Source organism: Acomys russatus, chromosome 23, assembly GCF_903995435.1.
Source record: "Acomys russatus chromosome 23, mAcoRus1.1, whole genome shotgun sequence".
Classification (NCBI taxonomy): domain Eukaryota; kingdom Metazoa; phylum Chordata; class Mammalia; order Rodentia; family Muridae; genus Acomys; species Acomys russatus.
In genome coordinates, this window is record NC_067159.1 from 44,216,019 (window position 1) to 44,237,580 (window position 21,562).

Genomic DNA, 21,562 nt, shown 5'->3' on the forward strand with positions numbered 1-21,562 from the left:
ATGAGGCCTTGAAAAATGCTGCTTAGCAGCAAGAGATAAGCAGAAGTAATAATAGTTCTAAAATGATTGTTGGAGAGCACATTGAAAGTGTTTAACATCAGCCTTTGTTTGTTTTAACAACATACTCTATCTATGTTCTATTGTAGGTATCTGGGCTTTTTATTGACATTGGTAACTCCTTGAGAAACCCTGTTGTTAATCCATTGCTCCATGCATTATGATGCTGATATATTGAGATTCAGCAACTTGAGAAAGCCTGTGCAGGAATCCCTTTTCCCAGGAAAAACAGCTAAATAATCTCAAATATCCAGATGTAGGTACAAGAAGCAGTTGCAAAAAGGGTGAATTCCTTGACCAGTGCTAAGATTCACATTGCAAGATGTTAACAATTAGAATTTGAAATGTCTCCCATAGGCTTGTGTGTTGAGTATGTGGTCCTCAGCTAGTGGTACTGTTTTAGAATCAGTAGACACTTTAGGACAGGGGTCATAGCTGGAGAAAGTAGGTCTGAGGAGCCCTTGGTGGTTATGCCTCTTCTGTAGTCCCTTTTTTTTCTTTGCTTCCTGTCTACCATGAGGCTTCTTCTACACATTCCTTCTTCCATGTTTCACCAATGTGGGTGAGACCGGATGTGCATGGACGGAACCCTCTGAAATAATGAGCAAAATAAACCTCCCTGCTCTCAGCCAAGCACTAGACAAGAGTGGCCACTATACAGAGCCGTCGAGGAGGTAACTACAGAGCCTGCCAAGAAAAGCCGACCGAAGCAATAGCATTGGAGGAAGAGGCATGGCAAGCAGAATGCTGTATGCCTGAGTGTTAGAGGCGAGCTATATAATTACAAATAACCAGGTTGGCAGTTATCAGAATAATTTGAAGAGCTTGCAAATTTTAAGGCCATTTAAAGTTATTCTCATTTAAATATTTAAAGCTACAAGTTAACACTATACATTTGTACTAGACATAGCTACTAATAGTGACCTTAAGCAAGTTGCTTAACATCTCAGAACCTAAGTTTCTTCATGAAAGTAGTCACCATAATAGATCACTAATAGTACACTAGACATAGCTATTAACCACAGGCAGACTGGTTTTGGCTTATTCTTAAATACTTCAAAGTCTTTCTTCTTAGATCTGTACACACATGCAAGACATCATCAGTCATATGAGTGAAGAAGAGATAGTGGCCACCTTTCTTCAGAGTTACTTGCTCAGCTGGAGAGATGCAGTAACATTTTCTTTTCCTTTATGGAAAATTTATTGCCACATTCCAACAGCGCATTACCATTTCTTTTCAGCATCATGCTTTGCAGCTTCCTTTGCTCTTTTTGCTCGGATGCCAAAGAGCCGGGCGTTAGCCCTAGCCATTCCAAGACTGTCAAAAGCCTTGAAGTTCTTTTCTTCTGTGATGACTCTGGCTTTCTCCTTTTTGTAGACATTCCTGATGGGTATCACAGGTACTGTTAGCTGGATGGTCAGTTTAAGTTCCTCAGCAGAACTATTTCCCTTCTTTGGAGCAGAAGGCTTTCTGGGGAAAAGTATGGGCTTGGATCTGTACCCCTTTAGGCACTGCACACCAGCCTCTAGTGACTCAGTGGGTTTGTTTCATCTTCTTGGGTCTACAGAGATGCCAATGTTGTGAGCTTTTTACTTATGGATACTAGTCGTACAGATTTCTTCTGGGCTAAAGCCCCTGCCAGCACAGACCTTGGTGTGGTATCTAAGTGTAGGGCATCACACTATGGGCCCAATGGGACTGGGTGTGGGATGTGTTTTCATCTGCCAGGTCTTGGGTCTGCATATCTTGTGTGGTGGCTGGTTGAACCAAGTGTCCACTTGCTGCTGCCAATCCTTGTGGAAGTGAGGCTTTAGTATCATGCCGTTCTGTCTGGGAGCCATGGCTGCCAGTACCATTTTCTTAAGAAGCTAAACAACAGCGCAGATGAAGAAAGATGAAGACAGGTGAGACTTTAGAGTGACGATGGTAGTTCTGTGGAAAAGAACAGAATGCTTAAACAAAGCTATGTTGTCAAGTATGGAAGGGATCTCCAAAGGGGAAGGTGAGCCTGAAGATAGACTGAGAAACCAATTATAACTTGAAAGCGAGAAAGGAGAAGCTATGGGGCCCATGATGCAAGATCTGTTGGCAGCATGGATGTATACTACGTTATTTAAAGGAAAGACTGGGGAGGCACTGGGATCTCTGATGCCGACGCATGTGATGAAGCACCCATGTTTGAGGAACTCATTTTCCCTACCTTAAGCACAGGTTGAAGCCCTCAGTGTGGGTCCCCAAAGAAACTGAATGTATTCTGTTCTCCTTTGTAACATCCTCTTGTTAGAAATTTTGTCGGGAGAAAAATTGGGACTATATATTTTCTAAATCTAAATGCATGAGTCCTATCAACAACAGCATTTAATACAAAGAAAAGGATGATATGAATATTTGATATTGGCCAAAAAAAAAAGAGGTGCTACAAATTAAATATTATGGAAAGCTTAAGGCCCTGGAAAAATCCCTAATTTTTGAAGGCTTTATTAAATTGTGGTAAGAGTTTTCTTTCTTCGTATTCTGTTGTCTTGTGCTGCAATTTGGAAGGGTGCTGGGCTGAGCAATTATACAAATAATAATCATTGGCTCAAGCTTTTTAATGGTAAAAACATGACTTGATTCTCTGAAGAAGTGAACAGGCAACATTTTCTCATTGCTGTTAATTATAATTTAAGACAGACTCAATTCTGTATTAGTCACAGATGTTTCATTTCTCAGTTCATATGTAATGTGGTACATGGAACATCTCCAAAGAGATTTAAAACTGTTTGCAGTCTTGTCCATCTCTTTACCACTTGGTGTGGTCTTTTCCAAAAAATCATGACATTTGGAAAGAAGCTAAGAGAAGTTTTGTAGACATTTTCAAGACATTTTGCTTTCCTAGGTCTCTAAAAATATTCCTATTGAAAGTGAAAATTGGGAACATGCTCTGAAAAACAAAATGAAAATATATATTGTGTCTTTAGAAAGCCTGGTTCGGGGAGGGTCAGGCTATCTTCCAGCTTTGAGGGAAGGGGCCCGAATGCATGATTTCTGAGTTGACACTGGCCATAGGAACCTTCAAGGAGCTCCAGTGCTCCTATGATATTAAGCAAAAGTGTACTTCAAATTATTAGAACAAGCAACTAGCTCCTAAACGATTCCACTGTGGATTGTTCTAATCAGCGAGCCGTTATCAGTAGGACAAATCACTCGTGAAATTGTGATAGGTTTGGGTGTGTTCCAAGACATGGAGTGTTTGCAGTGCAAGCCCGCGATGAGGCCGGGAGACTTGGGTTGTGTCTGAAGACTGTTAAGAATAGAAACTTATTCTGCTGCACTGACCACAAGGAAATTACATTTTTCCTGGTAATGCAGTGATGCTGTTTGGGTTAAGAAGGGGGGAGGATCACCATCAGTATGTTATAATTTTTTTTTCTTGCATTTTCTTGATAAAAATTAAAGTTGTATGTTATACATCAAAGTTTCCTCTCAAGGGGAAAAAGTCATATTGAAAGTGTCAGGATATAACAAAATGATTGAATATTTAATACAAATTATTGTGTACTTAAAAATATACAATGGAACACCACAGAACACAGACGTGGTACAAAGGCTGCTGTAGGAAAACGGGCTAACTTATTCATCATCTCCTCTTTGTTGTAGGTAAAATCTGCTGCTTTGCTATGAATTATACACACAGCAAATTTTATTACCTGACGCCCTCCAACTGTGTAGCAGATATCCAGAATGTTCCTTCTATGTAAGGTCCATCGTGTGTCTTCTGATTTACATCACCCTACTTTCTCTCCACACTGATTCTCTATTAACTTCTACTCTGATTTCTAATTTTGTATTTTGCACATTTTACCTATGAGATCATACATATTTTTCTTTTTGTATCTGCTTTTTTCACCTCACTTAACGTAGTGTCTTCTAGGCTCAACCTGCTAGTAGTAATAATAAAATGTTCACATTGTGTGTGTGTGTGTGTGTGTGTGTGTGTACACACACACCCACACGTGTAGAGATCAGAGAACAACTTGCAAGAATCAGTTCTTTTCTTACTCCGTGTGGTTCTGAAGAGATAGAGTCAAGCCACCAGGCTTGGCAACCTGTGCCTTTGCCTGCTGAGCCATCACTCTGGCCTCCATGCTGTCTTTGTTTGTTTGCTTTAGATGAATGATGTGTTTTCATTCTCTCTCATAATTATTCCTTGCAATTCTCTGATGATTGAGGATTTTGAAACCCTTTCATATACCTTTGTCCACAGTTGTCTTCTTTTGAGAAATGCACATTGAGATCTCTTTCCTCTTATAATTTGTGTTATTTTTTTCAGTTACTGACTTCTGTGTGTTCTTTATCACACACTTATCTGATGACAGAGTGCAAACAGTTTTCCCCAACCCATAGGCTGTTGTTTCCACTTTCTCTTCTTTTTCCCTTTGCTTGGCTCAGGTTCCCTTTTAGCTCAATGTAGTCCCATTCACTCATTTTATCTTCTGTGGTTTGAGCTTTTGGTGTGATATCCAAAAGTCATTTCAAAGCCGATGCACAGAGGTCTTTCTTTGTCCACATCTAAGAGTTTTTATAATTTCTGACCTTACATTTCCGTTTTTTACCCATTGTGAGCTGACATTTGTGTCTGGTATAAGATAAAGGTCCAAGTTCTTTCTCTTGCATGTGAAAATTCAGTCTTCCCTCCACGATCCACTGAAGGGGCTTTCCTTCCCCACTGTGTCCTCTTTACCCTCTTGTCAAAAGTTAGTTAATGGTGTGTTTGAATTTATTTCCAGGTTATTCTGGGGGCTCCATGGGTCTATGCCACCATTCTCATGCCACAGTTATGAACAGGATATCTGTGCCTGAGGAAGTGTGCTGGTTTCAACTCTGTTTTTCTCACTGGTGGATTTGACTATTTTGAACTCATCTGAGTTTCATGTTTGCTTTAGAATTGGTCCCATTTTTATGCGGTCATTGGAATTTGTTGTTGTTGTTTTTTATTTTTTGTTTGTTTTGTTTTTTGAGACAGGGTTTCTCTTGTATCCCTGGCTGTCCTGGACTCCTTTTAATTATGTAGTTTTCAACATTCATTCTGTTTATGTAACTTAGTTCACATCTTGCTTTCTTTTGAGGTGCTTGGGGTTGTCCTCTGGGCATTGCACATGCAATGCCAGCACTCTAACCACTGGGCAATCTCACCAGCACTTGTTTATTTCTATTATTTTAGGTCCCCAGTTTGATATATTTCTGTTCTGGTTATAGTTTCCTTCATTTTTTCCATTGGGAGTTTACTTTGTTTTTACTTTTGAGTTCCTTGAAACAATGTCAGACAATTTATTTGGTATCTTTCGCCTCTGTCTTCCCCTCTCCCTCTCTCCTGTTCCTTTCTTTCTGAGACATTCTTGTTATGTAGAACATTCTAGCCTCAAACTTGCAGTGAAGTTTTCACTCCTGAGTTCTGATATTTTTAAGCATGAGCCACCGCGTCTGGCTCTTTCTATTTTTGTGATGTAGACATTATTCCTATAAGCTTACAAGCTTCCTTTTTTATACTATAGATGTGTATGGTATATACATGCACGGTCTTTCGAGTTTTGGCCTGTTCTGGTTTATGTATTTACCTTTATTAATAAGGCTTATACTTATGTATTTATGAAAGTAATTATTTTTTTTTTTACTTCAAGAAATCCCTTAATCATTTCTTCCATTGTGGTGATAAGTTCCCACAGCTTTTGTTTGTAAAAGGCTTTGATGTTTCAAGGACAGCTTTGACATACACTGGATTCTTAGCTGGCTGTTTCTGCTTTTAGCACCTTGAGGATATCACTCAGTTGTCCCCTGGCCTATAAGGCTGGGCTGAGGTGTCTCTTTCTGTCCTGATTGGGACTTTGGATGTTTAGTCTTCTCTCTTGGTCTTTTCCTCTTGACACTTTTGTCCTTGTATACCCTGGAGAAGACTCTGGTCATATATATGGTGAGGTCTTGAGCTTTGTAGATCTTGATATCTGCATCACTTTCACACGTGGCAAATTTTCAGTAGCTAGTTTCATTAATTAACCTTTCTGTCTTTGTCTTGTCTGTTTCTGGAATGACCATAATCTCAATACTTATTCACTGGGTGGTACCTCCAAGGTTCTGCAGGCTCTCTCATTTATTATTATCCTTCTCTGAATGGCTCATTTCAGGATATTTTCAAGTTCATGGGTTCTTTCTTCTGCTTGAAGCTCTCAGCTGAGTTTTTGGTTCATTGGTTAAATTCTTCACTGTCACAATTTTTGTTTGGGTCTGTGTTGAATTTCCCCTTCAGATCATGAATTGTCATTCTGGATTCATTGAATTCCTATTTGTGTTCTCTTTTATCTCATTGAATTTTCCAAAGAACACTATTTTGAATTTCCTTTCAAAAATTCATAATTTTTCATATCTTTGGTGTTGATGTCTAGAGAATTATTGTGTTCTTCTTGTGGCATCTTCTTTCCTTGCTTTTTATATCCCCCATTCCTTTAATTGATTATCTTATATATTTTACAGTGTTCATTAGGGACAAATTTTCATGAGATGATAGGCTTAAGGGTCATGTTTGGCAGGGCACAGTATACTGAGAGGCTATGGTTTCCTTGAAGGTTCATCACTTATAAGTGATGTTAATGATGCCCACACGTGACTTCAGGGAGAAGTAACATGACTGAGAGATGACTGTGGTGGTGGGTGGTGGGTGGCGGTAGTGACCTTTCCCATGTGGCTTTCCCGGTCTTAGTGCTCTACAGAATTCATGTTGCAACCTGGATGTTATATAGTATATTCCTTTAGTAACTTTGGCACCCCCCCCCAGTTGTTTATTCATTGTTTTCTGAGGGAAAGGGAGGCAGATTTGTAGGGATTGCTAGTCATTCATCCCACTGATGTCATACAAATGGCTTAAATATAAGATAGGCCTACATGAAAACATTTTTGCAAGAATAGTAGAATATGGTACTTAAAATATGTAAGAAATTCATATGGGCATGCATAAAGAGTTCTTTAAATATTGTTCTTATTCACTTTATATCTTTTTATGTGCATTAACTTTGCCTAACAAGAAAGGCTTATAAATTTGCATATTCAAAAATTTGCATGTTACATAATTCACATCATCCCCTAAATTCTATGCGATATATCCAAAGCTGGGGAAGCTCAGACATCTAGCATTTAGCATAAAATTCTTGCACGTTTTCTTTGTGAGCCTTTGAGGTTTTCTTTTTAAAGTTTGAAATGTATTGGTGCGACCCACATGAATAAATTTTTCAGTAATGAAGTTCCCAGTTTAAAGTTCTGAATCATACCTGCAACTCCTATGTGATACTGTTAAGAAAGAGTTGACGGCAAGGGAGAAGAAATACAGGGAGGAAAGAAATAGGTTACGGTAAGTTAGAAAGAGAGAGGGAGAGAGAGAGAGAGATTTTAGAAATGTATCAGTTAGCTTTTCATTTATTTAAGAAAGTAACAGAGGCAACAACTTCTAAAGAGAAAAGGTTTATTTTATCTGACACTGCATGGCCAGGTGATGATGTTGCTTTGGGATGAGGATTGTGGTAAGAATGTATGAAAAAGAAGCCCATTTACATTATGGCCAGAAAGAAGAGGAAGAGGGTGGGGTTATAATAGACTCCCCAAGGGCACAATGAAATGGCCTAAAGACTTTTCATTAGCCACCCACTCTTAAAGGTGCCATGTGGATGCTAGGCTTATAACACATGGACTTTGGAGAACACAGTCAAATAACTTGCAGGATGGCTACAATGAGTGGCTATCAGGTGAATGCCTATGACTCAGAAACAACCCTCCCTTTCCACAGGAGAATGCCATGTTAGCCTGGTGTATTGTATTGTTTCTTCACGACTGAATATCAGTTATCATTTGTGGAAAGAACACTGGACTATGAATTCAAAGGTTCACATTTCTTTTCTCCTCTAGCTTTTATTTTGGTTCATGGATCAAACTCATTTTTGGTCTTGGTTCCTAAGATGGTAAAGGAAGGCCACAGCATTGAATTCTTCACACAGAGAAGCAATCCCATGTCAGTGCACTCTGATTGTTAATGGAGGGAGGGACTTTGAGCCTCAGATCATGATCGGCATGGGATCTTGAGGTTCTTGAGGCTTCATTTCCAGGCAGATTAGAATAGATGGAGCAACCACAGCATCCTTCTTATGTTCAGAGGAAATATACCTTTATTCATTGTAGGTCCTGGCCAAGAAGACATGTGAGACACCTACAGTTCCAAAGCACAATATAGCAATTCAAGTTAAAGTTACATTTCAAGGTCTAAGAAACTGCCTGCCCTCAGGTACATTTCTGTAATGTGGTCTGACAGTGTACTGAACTTGTATGGTATGATTTCTGTTTCTGTAATAAATACTATGACATAAGCAACATGGGGGATGAAAAGGTTTATTTAGTTTATATATTTAGCTCATAATCTATCATTGAGATTCTTCAGGTCAGAAACTCAAGCAGCAACTGAAACAGAAATCATGGAGAAACTGTTTGTTGGCTTATTGGCTTGCTCATGCATAGGAGCTAGCTCTCTTAGGTAGCTCAGGGACACTTGCCTAAGGCTGATACCACCTACAGTGGGCTGGGTCCTCCACATCAATCATCAATGAAGATTATCTCTTTCAGACCCAGGCACAGGCCAAGCTGGTCTGGAAATTCCTTGGCCGAGACTCCCCCACAATGGTTCTAGGCATTGCCGAGTTGACAGCAGATGTTAAGCAGGGCACTCTGGAGGCCTGGCTTTTTGGCTTTGAGTATCTTCAATTTTGGAATTCAGGTGCAAAACAGTCCTGGGTATTAAATATAATACTGTTGTTTAAGAAGCTTTTGTTTAGGGAGAGTCTGACAAGCCTTCTTTCTTTAAGTTGGTGTGGTATGCACATCTTCAGCCTTGTTCCTAGGAACATGTCATGGCCAGTCTTGAATTTGTCCAGATCTAAAAACATTGAGTGCAATTGAAGCGGAGTAGGTCTGGGTTTAGGGTTTCCTTCCCTCTTTGAGAAACTTCCGGGAGGACTCTTCATATTCCCTCAGACCATTTTCTCTTTCTTTGACGATCTATTTGCTTGGGAGGGGGAGAAGGAGAGAACGAAAAGGAGAGGAGTTGAATAATTTTCAGAGGCATGTTTGCTTGCTCAATATGGTAAAGTGACATTTAAGGAACATTCTAAATTAATATTTTTTCCTCAGAAGTTTCATAATATGTTACTATGTAGCTGTAGAAGAGAATTTTGTACTGACAGATTTCGAGACTAAATTTAAGCATTATGAATTCTATTGTCTGGTGTTCTATTAAACTCAAAGTTCTATTAAATAATTCTTCAAAGTTGCAGATATCTATTGCCACAAAAATGTCATGTAAGAACTTTAAAACCTAAGTGACACGTGGCAATGACTGTTTATTATTACTCACGCGTCTGTGGGTTTGATGATGTGGGTTTGTGGGTTTAAAGAGAGATGGGTGAGGCAATTGGCTAACAGCAGGGCAACAGGGCACTGATGCCTTCCAGTGTCTTTAGCACTGGCTAGGAAAATAGCATTGACCTCCATGCATCTCATCCCCTGGGGCCTAACCTTAGAATAGTCAGATGGTGAAGGCAGAAGGAAACAAGGGCAAACAAAAATGCAGAAGAACTTTCCTAAGCCTTTGCTACTGTTAAGTTTGTCCCTGTATAATTTGTCAAGGGCACTCATGAGACTGCACACAGAGCCAGAGGTGACTATAGTATCATAAGACAAAAGATATTCATACACATGGATCATTACTTTAGTCCATAACAATATTAATCCTCTTTAATTTCTGGTGTATCTTTATGCCACTTTGTGAAAATGAACTTATGTTTCATTATAATTTTACAGTACACATTTTATGAAAAACAATATAGTGTTTATTTTGATGTGGCTATCAGTTGATCTTATTCTTGTTCTTATAAATTGCTAACCTGCTGGTAGATTCTATTTAACATTATGATGACTATTTTGGTGATCACATGCCTCATCTCATAATCAAATCATATAATAAGGTTTCCTATTTTCCTTGGTATTAGTAGGCTTTGGGGTTTGAGTAATCACATGAAATTGTAAAAATTCCCCCTAATTTAATCTTAACATCTTGAGAAAAAAATTGCTTTTTACACAAAAGAAGAATTGTATTAGCACATACATTGGTGTATGATTAATGGAAGTGATCTTAATTAGAAAGTTGCTCCAGGCCCTAGGCTAGTGTGACAGAATGAGGCATTAAAACAGGGCCAAAGTGAGTTCAGTATGTGGGAAATGAAAATGAGAGATGGAAAGTCAAGGTTGGTCCAGATGGACATTGGTACCACTTAAGGTGTTCTGTGGTGCCCTCTTCATCTCCGGCCCATCTTTGCTTCCCATCTTGTAAGTCCCGACCAGTTGGCTTTGCTGACCATGGCTGTAATGAGTTATTGATGAGAGTGAGGGCCCTGTGAATACCCACTTTTCTGAGGATCTCTTCAGACTGTGTCAACTGGAAGCTGCACAGGAGGAGAAATTGATGGCCTATGTTCAAAAAAGCTTGAAGAGCTTTTCGGTATTGAGCAGCACAGGGAAGGCAGAATAGCAGAGCCCAATCATCTCAATTATGCAGTTGACAAGTGGAAAGAACAGTCTGCTAATTCAGCTAAACAGTGGCCTTTTTTGTAGCCCCTGTTAATATTTTTAGCAGAGGAATAAGAAATCAGTTGATTGAATCATATTTAGAAAAGTGGTCTTTCCTGTTCCCTTTATGCCATGGTGTTTGGCAGTTGAAACCGATTTTCACCCTCCTTGCATCCTTGCTGCAGATGTGGGTGTCAAACTCTCATGAGGAGGAACCCCTCGTGAGTCATAGGTGACCTGCCCAAAAATGTGCCTAAGAGAAACACTAATTTCTCTTCTGTGCAAAGTGTAGTTCAGGTTTGTCTTTTAGAGCTCACATCATATCAAGAGGCTCCAGGACCTGTTGGTAGAGCCATGTAGAACAAATATGTTAAAAAATGAAAAAAAGTAAATTATTTCATTTGGGGTGTATTTACAGATTAAGTTTAACCTTGGGTAAAAATCAGGTGTAGAAATAAAAAAAAGGCTTCCTGGCTAAAATACAAAGTGGATTTGGTTTCTGTTCTTCGAGAAGACTCTGTACTTCTACATCTCCTCCTTTGGGGTCATCCCTATATTATGGACTTTCTATGGCAGTTCATGGTGGGGCTGGTAATTCTTCTTTGTTTGGTGAGCTACTTTACAAGTTATTAAGTCACTAAGTCTGAGCTTAGGTTCTCTTCTGCCACACTCGGTGCTCCGTGACAACTGTGTGACAAGGGTACCTTGTTCTCATTCTGTGTTTCCAACCTTTCTCTACTGAGTGTGGCTATCTTGTTTGCTTTGGTGTATAGAACACACATCACTTCTGGAACTTCTTTAAGAGGCAATCTATCCTTCAATTTACTTTCTCTTTGAATTTGGCACTGTGGCCATCACTTTTGGTAGATTCTTACATCTGTTTGGGACTCTGAACGACACAATGAAACATGACACAGTGGCCATGCAACACGACCTGGAGAGTCCTCTCTGTAACCATCAGTCATAGGACTTGGAGCCATTTGTTACTGCAGCATAACCCTGATTGACAGAAGAATTTATACCTATGATTTGAGTTGTTTTTCTAATTAGCATATGAAATCAAGTATGGTAGTATACATTTTTTATTGACTATACATATTTCAGGTGTTATAAGGAAGACTATTATTTTTTTTTATTTTTCTGGAAGATGTAGTATATTTGAAAGAAGAAATAAAAACAAATAGAAGCAGTCCAAAAGCTCTGTGCTTGTGTAGTTAAAAAAATTTTTTTAATCAATTTACAAAGGAGCAAAGAAAGAAACAGAAATGCAACTATTACAAGGCACATCAAACCACTGGGTATAATAAGTTCATATCCAGAAAATATTTCCAATAGGACAAAGGTTCTATGAGAAAACATAAACCGATTTCCTGAAAGAGGAACCATCAGAGCACTTTTAAGGGCTGTAAGATTCCAGGCACTAGAATGGTGCATATGTTGACAATGAAGCAGAGGTCCAACAGATGTAAGGATTCAGTCTAAAAAAGAGCTGCCATATTAATACATGGAAGTCACTGGTACAAAAAAGATGAAGCCTACTAAGTTTTAAAATATTGCACCGCCAAGGAAATTGATAGTGTGTTTAAGTCTAATTCTTCACATATATAGGAGTTGCATCTGTACCTGTGCACAAAAAGGTTTCTGATCACAGCCTATTAGGTTTTGTCTGGATAGCCTGCTTTCCCTTCCTCTGAGTGCCACCAGGCCTCCACACCAAGGGAAAGTGATCAAATATGGGGCACCAGAGTTCATATCAGAGTCAGTCCTTGCTCTGCACACAACTGTGAAAAATGCACTGTCCGTTGGGTAGATCTGAATAGGGAGGGGTGATCATAGGTTTACTGCATGTATTGTCCTTGGTTGGTACAGTAGTTTGTGCAGGTCCCCCTGGGTCCAGATCTGCCATCCTTGATGGTCTTCTTGGGGCTGTAATCATATGGTGGGGGAGGAGGTCCCCTTCTGTTGCAGGTCTAGGGAAGGGGAATAAGGTGAAAGAGGGAAGGAGGGGGAACAGAAAGATACAAGTGTGAGGATAACAATCGGGATATAATCGGAATAAATTACTTAAATCAAAACAAAAACCAACCAACCAACCAACAAACCAAACAAAAAGAAGATTTCTGAAAGAAACTTTGGGCCCTCAGGGATAGAGTGTCCTCTGGTAACCATTGGTGTGTATCCAAGGAATATGATGGAAAGGAAACCAAATCTCAGAAGATAAAAGGAAGAACCACAGAAAATAACAGAGAAGAAACACATCAAGGCTGAATAAAGGAGCATTTGTCCCCCTCCCCCAGGAAAGGGACCCTCAGTTTATCTGCTCAGAATGTTAAACTTAATCTATGAGCATACTCCTATGATTTCTGCCATCCCCAGTGAGAAGATTGATGATGGATGATGGACAAGCAGCCTATGTGCTGTCTTAGGTCCTGGGCCTTCAGCTTGACACTGTGAATCATGAAGTTTGTGAGTTGGGTGAATAGATCGTATATGCAAGAATTGGGACAAGGCAAGCTTTAGTAGTCAGGAGGATAGTTTACTGCCACCATTAATTCTATTTACTATAATTTCTTGGCACTCTTTTGGGCCAAAGATTTAAGCAGAACTTACTTATCCAACAAAACCTAAGAGCCTAGAAATAATTGATGTGCCCTTTTGGTACTAGCATCTCTCAAGAATCTTTCCATCAGCTCCAATTCTAGTAGACCATGTCATTCTGAAATCTCCAATGGGTCATAATATATTTGATAAAAAAGCTAGTTCTCCTTTTAAGCATCCTTAGTTCCGGGACTGTTTGTTGCTTTGCTGTTGCCTACCTGAGTCTGACAGCTACATCCCTCAATAGAAAATAGAGCTATATCAATTGGATATTGATGAAGCAAAATCTTTTTAAACACCCAAATTGTTATTCAAGATTGAGGTATATGTTCTCAGACTAAAGACATTCTTAAGCTCATCAAATGCAATCTCACACTCTATAACAAAAAATTCAAGCTAGCGAGATGGCTCTGTAGGTAAAAACATTCCCTGTTTGATGCCAGAGCCTATGGTGGAAGAATAGGACTGACTCACAAGTGTTGTCCCCCGAGCTTTATATTTATGCTGTTGACATGTGCTGTATAGGTGCACTCACATACTACTACTACTACTACTACTAATAATAATAATACTAATAATGAATAATTTAAGAAGAGAGAACCCAGTGGAAGAGGGGGAAAAGAATTGTAGGAGCTAAACGGATCAAGGATGCCAGGAGAATACAGCCCACAGAATCAATTAAGCAAGGTTTACAGGGGCTCATAGCGATTTAAGCATCAACCATGGAACCTTCAGGAGTCTGGGCTAGGTCCTCGGCAGGTACGTTAGGGTTGTTAGCCTAGAATTTTGTGGGATTCCTAACAACATGAGTGGGGCATCCCTAACTCTTTTGCTTACTCTTAGGACCCTTTTCTTCCTACTTGCTTGCTTTATCCAGTCCTGATATGAGGGTTTTAAACCTAGTATTTTGGTATTTTGTTGTGCCATGTTCGGGTGGCCTCTGGGAGGCCTGCTCTTTCCTGAAGAGAAATAAAGGAGAAGTGGACGTAGGGGAGAAAGGAGGTAGGAGGGCTGGGAAGAGTGTGTGTGATGGGACTGGGAGGGGTGCAGGGAGGGGAAATTGCAGTTGGAATGTATTGAAAATAAAAGTTAACAGAGCCTAAACTGGCCACCTCCTGTAAGAAGACAAGACTTCCTTCTAGTGGAGGGACTGGGACTCCAACTTGGCCACAGAACTTTTGACCTACAATTTGTCCTGCCCACATGCGATGCTGGGATAAAAGTGGTTCAGACATTGTGGGAGTGGCCAACCAGTGACTGGCTAGTTTGAGACCCATGCCATGAGAGGGTGCTCACCCCTGATACTGCTTGAAGGCACAGGACCCAGGGGCTGGATAGCACAGAGACCTAGAATAGAAGCAAACACAACTAGAAAAAAAAAGCAAATGAATTTATTTCTAATGATATTCTGTTATGCTCATATATTGGTGCCTAGTCCAGTTGTCATCAGAGGGGCTCCAGCCAAACATTAGACGGAGCTCAGAGAATCCTGTGGAAGACACGGAAGACGAATTGTAGGAGCCAGAGAGGTCAAGAGCACCACAAGAAAACCCACAGAATCAACTAACCAAGGCTCATAGGAACTCACAGAGACTGAACCACCAATCAGGGATCCTGCATGGGTCTGACATAGGTCCACTGCCTATACATTACAGTTGTGTAGCTCGGTCTCCTTTGGATCTCCTAAGAACCTGAGCAGGGACTGTCTCTGACTCTTTTGCCTGTCTTTTGGATCCATTTCCTCCCACCAGGTTGCTAGATCCTGTCATAAAAATGAAGGGAGCTGTGTAGTCTTACTGCAACTCGATATGCCATGCGTGGTTGACAGTTGTTGGTATCCTGCCCTTTTCTGAATAGAAATAGATGGTGAGTGGATAAGGGGAGTGGAGTACGGGGCAAAGACCTGCGAGGGAACAAGGGACAGGAAGCTGTGTGGCCTGGATGAAATATACGCAAGAAGAATAAAAAAAAGTACATAAAGACCAAAACAGAAGTCTCATTAACTATAACACTGCAAAATGCCATCCCGATCAAGTGTTATTAATACTGCATAAAAAGATATATCTCAGAGTTTGAAAAGAAGATCTACACAGCCAGAATTTGGAGACATGAGTAGTTGTAAGAATAAAAACCAATTTTGGGAGTTAATTGAATTTCATTATTTCTAATCCTGAAGCTGATTTCCTACTGGGACCAGAAAGAGATGTCTTATAAACAACTTATGAGGCACACAACACATAGAGGACCTCTGTTGAATGCTACAGAATCATTCTATCTAGGGCATTCCTGGGGCCAGCAAGGACAAGAGATTTGAAAGAATCATGGTTTAATATTCTATTTAAATGCCATATTCCACAATAATTATGGATAAGTGAATGCATTTTTTTCTGACACAGACACAGATTTGACCCTATCCTTCAAAGCATATTAATGACACAATGCCCAGTGTTTGTAGTTAACAACATAACAGTATTATAGTCTGTACTTACACTTACAAAGCAATTTTATAATGTCTTCTATTTACTTGATGGTACCCTGCAATGCCTAGGGAACAGTAACTTAGACAGAATAGGCCAACCACAATCACAAGTGAGGCATGTCTTATTATTGCCCTAATGGTAGACTTCTAATATTCAATTACTCAACAGTTGCCTGGTGCTTGGGCTTAAGACTGCTTTTCTGAGCAATTGATTTCTACTTCCCTCATGCCTTCTTACATAGTACAATCAGTAATCATTTGGCAAATGCTAAATTTCATTACAATAAAATTGTGTTGGCCACTTCCTTGAATTCTCATCAACTAGTAACAAATTTATGTGGAAAAAAATTGCAGTATAGTACATTGATTCTCAAATATGTCTGAAAATGGTATCATTTGTAAGCTTTTAGGGTCTGCTAGCTCTGTTTTATCCACGGGAATTCTGATTTAGTGTGAAAAACATTAAAATTTTTGAGATAATTATAAAGCATATTAAAACCTACAAGTATACCATTTAAAGGCATGTAAAGCTGAGGTTATAGTTATGCTTTTTATTAATAATTGAGTAATATTGAGAAATTACTTAAATACTTTAAAATATGTGTTTACATTTATTTTAGGTGTGTGTCTGGTGTGCCTGCATGCCTGAGCACTGCCTTTGTGCCCTGTGCCTGTGGAGGTCCCACAAGGACATCAGATGCGGAGCTGGAGTCATAGACAGCTCTAGCCACCATGTGGGTACTGGGAACTGAACACGGGTCCCCAGCAAGAGCAGCCAGTGCCTTAAACAGCGAACTTTCTTTCCAGCTCCAGGTTCTTAAGCCTTGTCCTCATTTTTAAAGTTTGGATAAAATGTTATTGTAAGTATTGTAAGGTTTAAGTGATTTCACACACACACACACACACACACACACACACACACACACACACACACACATACACACACACACACAAAGCACCTTCCATGGTGAATAGAAAACATTTAGTAAATGTTTTAATGCACCATGAGTTTTAAACTCAAGGTGGTGGGGCTATTGAAAATTGACAGGAACCGACTTGCAGAAAAGGGGTTAAACAACTGACAGGCAGCTTTCTGAGAAGCAGTGGCACATTTAAACATATAGCAGTGAGCAAAGGGCTGGTGTATTCTGGAGCTGAGGTGAGCCAATAGAGGCTGGTACGTGGTAGAGCTGAGGGTGTGTAGGGAAAAGATTTAAGTAAGGCCCTGAGAATCACATGGCCTGTTTTAGACTGGGTTTTTATGTTTGAATTCAGTGTGTCTCTTAACACAATACAAAAGCCTGTATATTTACAGTTCATGGTAAGTCCTGCTATGGTTAAACGGAAACATGCAACTAGTTGCATTTTCCCTTATTGTACCATCTTCCCTGCCCACCAGTACTCTGATACCTTCAACCGGGTCTGAGGGAAGCTGGTTGACTGTGGCAGGTAATCATCATACTTACTGATGGAACATTATTTATTCTGAGGAGTCAGAGTTATTTTCATGTTGTAAGATGGCTGATTCTAGAACTGTGTCACTGTTATCTGTCAATAAACATCTGTTCCAACCTATGATGGAGCAGTTAGTTCGAGACTAGCCCTCTTCACAACTAGAAAATGGCTACAATTGAAACAACAACTCAGACATCAGGTGCAGGCAGCACTCTAAGCTCTGTAAGGGCAAGGAAATCAAGACAGCTCTGATGGTCTTGCTGAATTGAAGACACAGGTGTTAGACTTTAGGGAAACCGAGGCTGTCAGATTTGTAAGATTGATGTTAAGAGTGGAGAGCTACACATAGAAGAAAATTTAAAAGATGGCCCAGGGTTCCATTGAAAATTTGGTTGAATAAGTTCCCTGTGCCTTTGAGTCTTGACAAAGTTTGGTAAAGAGTAATCACACAAGGACAATTACTGAAGAACTGTACATCGAAAGATTATGGGGCTCACCTAGAGAGTAAAATGAAACTAACTAAGCCAGAAAAGGATCGCAGAGCACCTAGGCTCTTTGATAAAGATTGAAGAAAGCACACACCTTAGAGTTAAACCCCAAACATCGGAGTGAGGACCAAACCTTAGTGGACGATGAACACAAGAGCCAGTGAGGAACCAGGTTCATCTTCTTGTGGTAAGCTCTCAAACAGGTCATGACTAGCAATGGAAAAAGGAAAAGAAAATCCAGGTGCTGATAACAAGACATTCACAGTGTCAGGGTTCAAAAAGTATTGCATGCCATTTGAAAAAGAAGGAAAATATAAATAATAACAATAGGAAAATATCTATAAAATGAGAGAGATAATGAAATCAGAATATGAGATTAAATGTTTATTATAAACATAGCAGTAGTTTAAGGGAAACATAAGTTACATAAATAAGAAATGGATTATATAAAAGAACAAATGGGTGTTCTTGAGATGAAAACTACAACATGCAAAAGAAAAATTTTCTTGATGCACTCAAGAGCACTATACTTAAAAAAAAAAAAAAACTCAGTCATTTTGAGTATAGAAAAATATAACCTGTCTAAACTGAAACACGTAAGGAAAAATATCTAGAAAAAAAATAAATGGAGTGCTACATATTTGGGCTCACTGTTAAGTAAATTTTTTGTACATTTGTTTACAGGCCTAGAAAGTGTGGGGGGATGGATGAAATAATGTTTGAGGCAATACTTTGAAAAATTTCCAGATTTGATAAAAACTAAACCAATTGACAGAATCCAGAAGCTTAACAAAATACAAGCACAATAAACACAGAAGAAATGTTTCACATCATAGTAAAATTACTGAAAATCAATTATTATGAACAAACTATATGAACATCCAGACAAAGACGTGAATGACCAGATACAATGCCAATCAGAAGACAGAAGAACAACTTTCTATCTAGCTGGTAGAAACAAACAATGTAAAATATATAAACCAAAACAATAAAACCATTGACATCTGAGAAGGCTTTAACAGGAATAAGTTTTAAAAAAAAAAAAATAAATAAATAAAAACAAAATAAGGACATTTTGAGAAAACCAAAAACTGAATTCTCATTATAAGATAATATCTTGGCATGAAATATTAAAGAGATATTTTTAAACTGAAGGAAAATTATCATAAAGGAATAATGAGTATTGGGAGTAGTGAGGCTATAGGCAAATAATAAACATTTATTTCGCTAAACTTCTTTAAGGATCAATGTTTGGGCCATGGAAAACAAATAAGAAGTAAGATGTGAAATGATGAAGAAAGTTGGAAGGAGAGGAAAAATGCATGTGCGGAGTCCTTAAATCATACACGAAGTTCTACCATCCTTTGCAAGTAGATTGAGATAAGTTAATGATGCTGTAAACTTTAGAACAACCACCAGAACAATAAAATCAAGAGGTGTAGCTAATAAACTCAGAGAGGATAGTTTATTACTAAAAAGAAAAGCCAATTTAAAAAATAAGGATGAATAACAAAATAAAGCAAAAAGGAACCTAAATCTAACCAGATAAAAACTCTAAGATATATAAATGTGCTACAGCCTAGGGAATTTAAAGATTATTTGTAAACACAAACAGAAATTGAGGTCCTCTTTAAGTACAGCAGATTTAGTGGCTGCCTGGGGATAAAGTAGGGAAGCCTTAGAGAAATGCTGGGTTGGTGTGTTCCACATCTGTGTTCACATGTTGATGGTGTTTGGGGGAGGAAATAAGTTCACAAACAGGAGTTGCGGGAAAGATTACAAAAGTGCATGCTTTCTCTTGCTGGCTGGCTCTGCCCAGGCGTTTCTTCTACCGTATTATCTTGGTATTTGGCCATCTCTGGTGCTGGGATGGTTTTGTGCTTCCCAACATCCAGCACTGTAAGAAACACATATTTTAAAAAAAAACTAAATTGTACACTTCCCAAAATTAGGTCATAATAACAGAAAACAGACCAAGATAAGAGGCATTATGAAGAATGACTTCATTAAGTAGATAGCAAACTCATATGCTCATGCTCATAAGGACAATTTCAAATTGCATAGAACAATCTGACAGGTCCAAAGTAAGAAAAATACAAAAATATTGACAACATTAGTGGTTAATATCAACTTTTTTTTTTTTTTCTCAGCCGTTGATGGAACAGAGAGACTGAAAGCCAATAATGTAAAATTCTTGAAACACATCATCACAGTATTATCCAAGCCAACTTCATGGACATTTCTTGAATACCACAGCCAATGATAATACACCATGCAAATCCTTGTGGAGAGCTATTCTAGGCTATCTAGTGTTCTATGAAACAAGTCCTCATGCATTTTAATTGACTAAGATCACATAGAGTGTTTTGGGACAATAACTAAATTAAGTTAGATATAAATATAAAATGACATTTACAAAAATACAAAATAATTGGAAATTAAGCATGTAAGTCATCCAAGGGTCAATTAAATGAGCAAAAGAAAGCCTGGGCAGTACGTTGCGCTGAATGACTGCGAGAAGGCCACATACAGGTTTTCAGCTGAAATACAGATGAGAAGTCAAACTTCAGTACCTGCAATGACACCCACAGGGGGACTGGAGAGCTTGAGTGTGTGCTTTAGAAAGAAGAAAGGTTTTTTTGTTTTTTTTGGTTTTTTTATTTTTATTTTTTATTTTTTATTAATTTATTCTTGTTACATCTCAATGTTTATCCCATCCCTTGTATCCTCCCATTCCTCCCCCCCCCCCCATTTTCCCATTATTCCCCTCCCCTATGACTGTTCCTGAGGGGGATTACCTCCCCCTATATATTCTCATAGGGTATCAAGTCTCTTCTTGGCTACCTGCTGTCCTTCCTCTGAGTGCCACCAGGTCTCCAATAGAAGAAAGGTTTTAAGAGGAGTGAGCACAGCCCCACTCTAGAAGCTAGAAATTCAGAAGGGAAATTAGCTACACATTAGGAGAAGAAGGAAAGAAATAGAAATCAAAATAAATTTGAATCAGTGTACACATCTAATATAAAAGTGGGTACAATAAACCATCCAAAGGAGAGCACAGTAGAGCATCTGAATGCTTGAGATACACAAAACGGCGAGGATTCACAAGACAATGCTGAGCTTCTTCGAGGCTCAGGTGTGTCTGCATGCACAGTGGAGATGTGCACAAGAGGGATGCAAGATGCTTCTGCCATTAACACCAAACTTACGATTAGAAGGGCTTAGGCAAACAGCATCGTTTTATAAATATTACAATATCTAAATACATTTTAGCCTATCACTCATATATATGTATATATATTTTACATGATTGCATAAAACCTAAAACATACTGTTATTTAAATTTTTTTGTATGTGGTAGCATCAAAATCTATCAATAAACAAGAGAGTGTTTGTCTTTGATCTGTCATGTCAAATAGTTCACATCAAAAGAGTAACTGAAAACTTGATGAACATGGACAGTTCACAGGTTTGTAAGCAGAGTAGTACGTGATCCCATTTGCTCTCTAGCAACGAGCTATGACAATAATATAGACAAAGGCAGGAGCAACAGTGTCAATGAGATGAGTGTAGAAGCTACTGTGGTTCATCAGGCAGGAGAGGAACACCCTAATCAAATCGGTGGGGACAGAAATCAGAGACCACAGCGAAGACACTTTCTACAGTTTGTTTTACCATAAACTTAATGGGTTACCATGAAATCTCAGGGATCCATTCTATTAGAGATGCACTTTATTCTTTTCCTGGCTTATCAAGTTGTATAAGGTGCACCCCTTTCTTGCTTCCCAACCCCATTTCCTAATACCATTTCTTGCTCCCCTTTCTGCTGAGCACCAACCACAGTAACCTGAC

General features: G+C 39.0%; 1 pseudogene; it reads right to left on the bottom strand.

Moving 5' to 3' along the window:
- Window positions 1–1,281: 1,281 nt before the first annotated feature.
- Window positions 1,282–1,899, bottom strand: LOC127206446 (60S ribosomal protein L13-like; annotated as a pseudogene).
- Window positions 1,900–21,562: the final 19,663 nt, after the last annotated feature.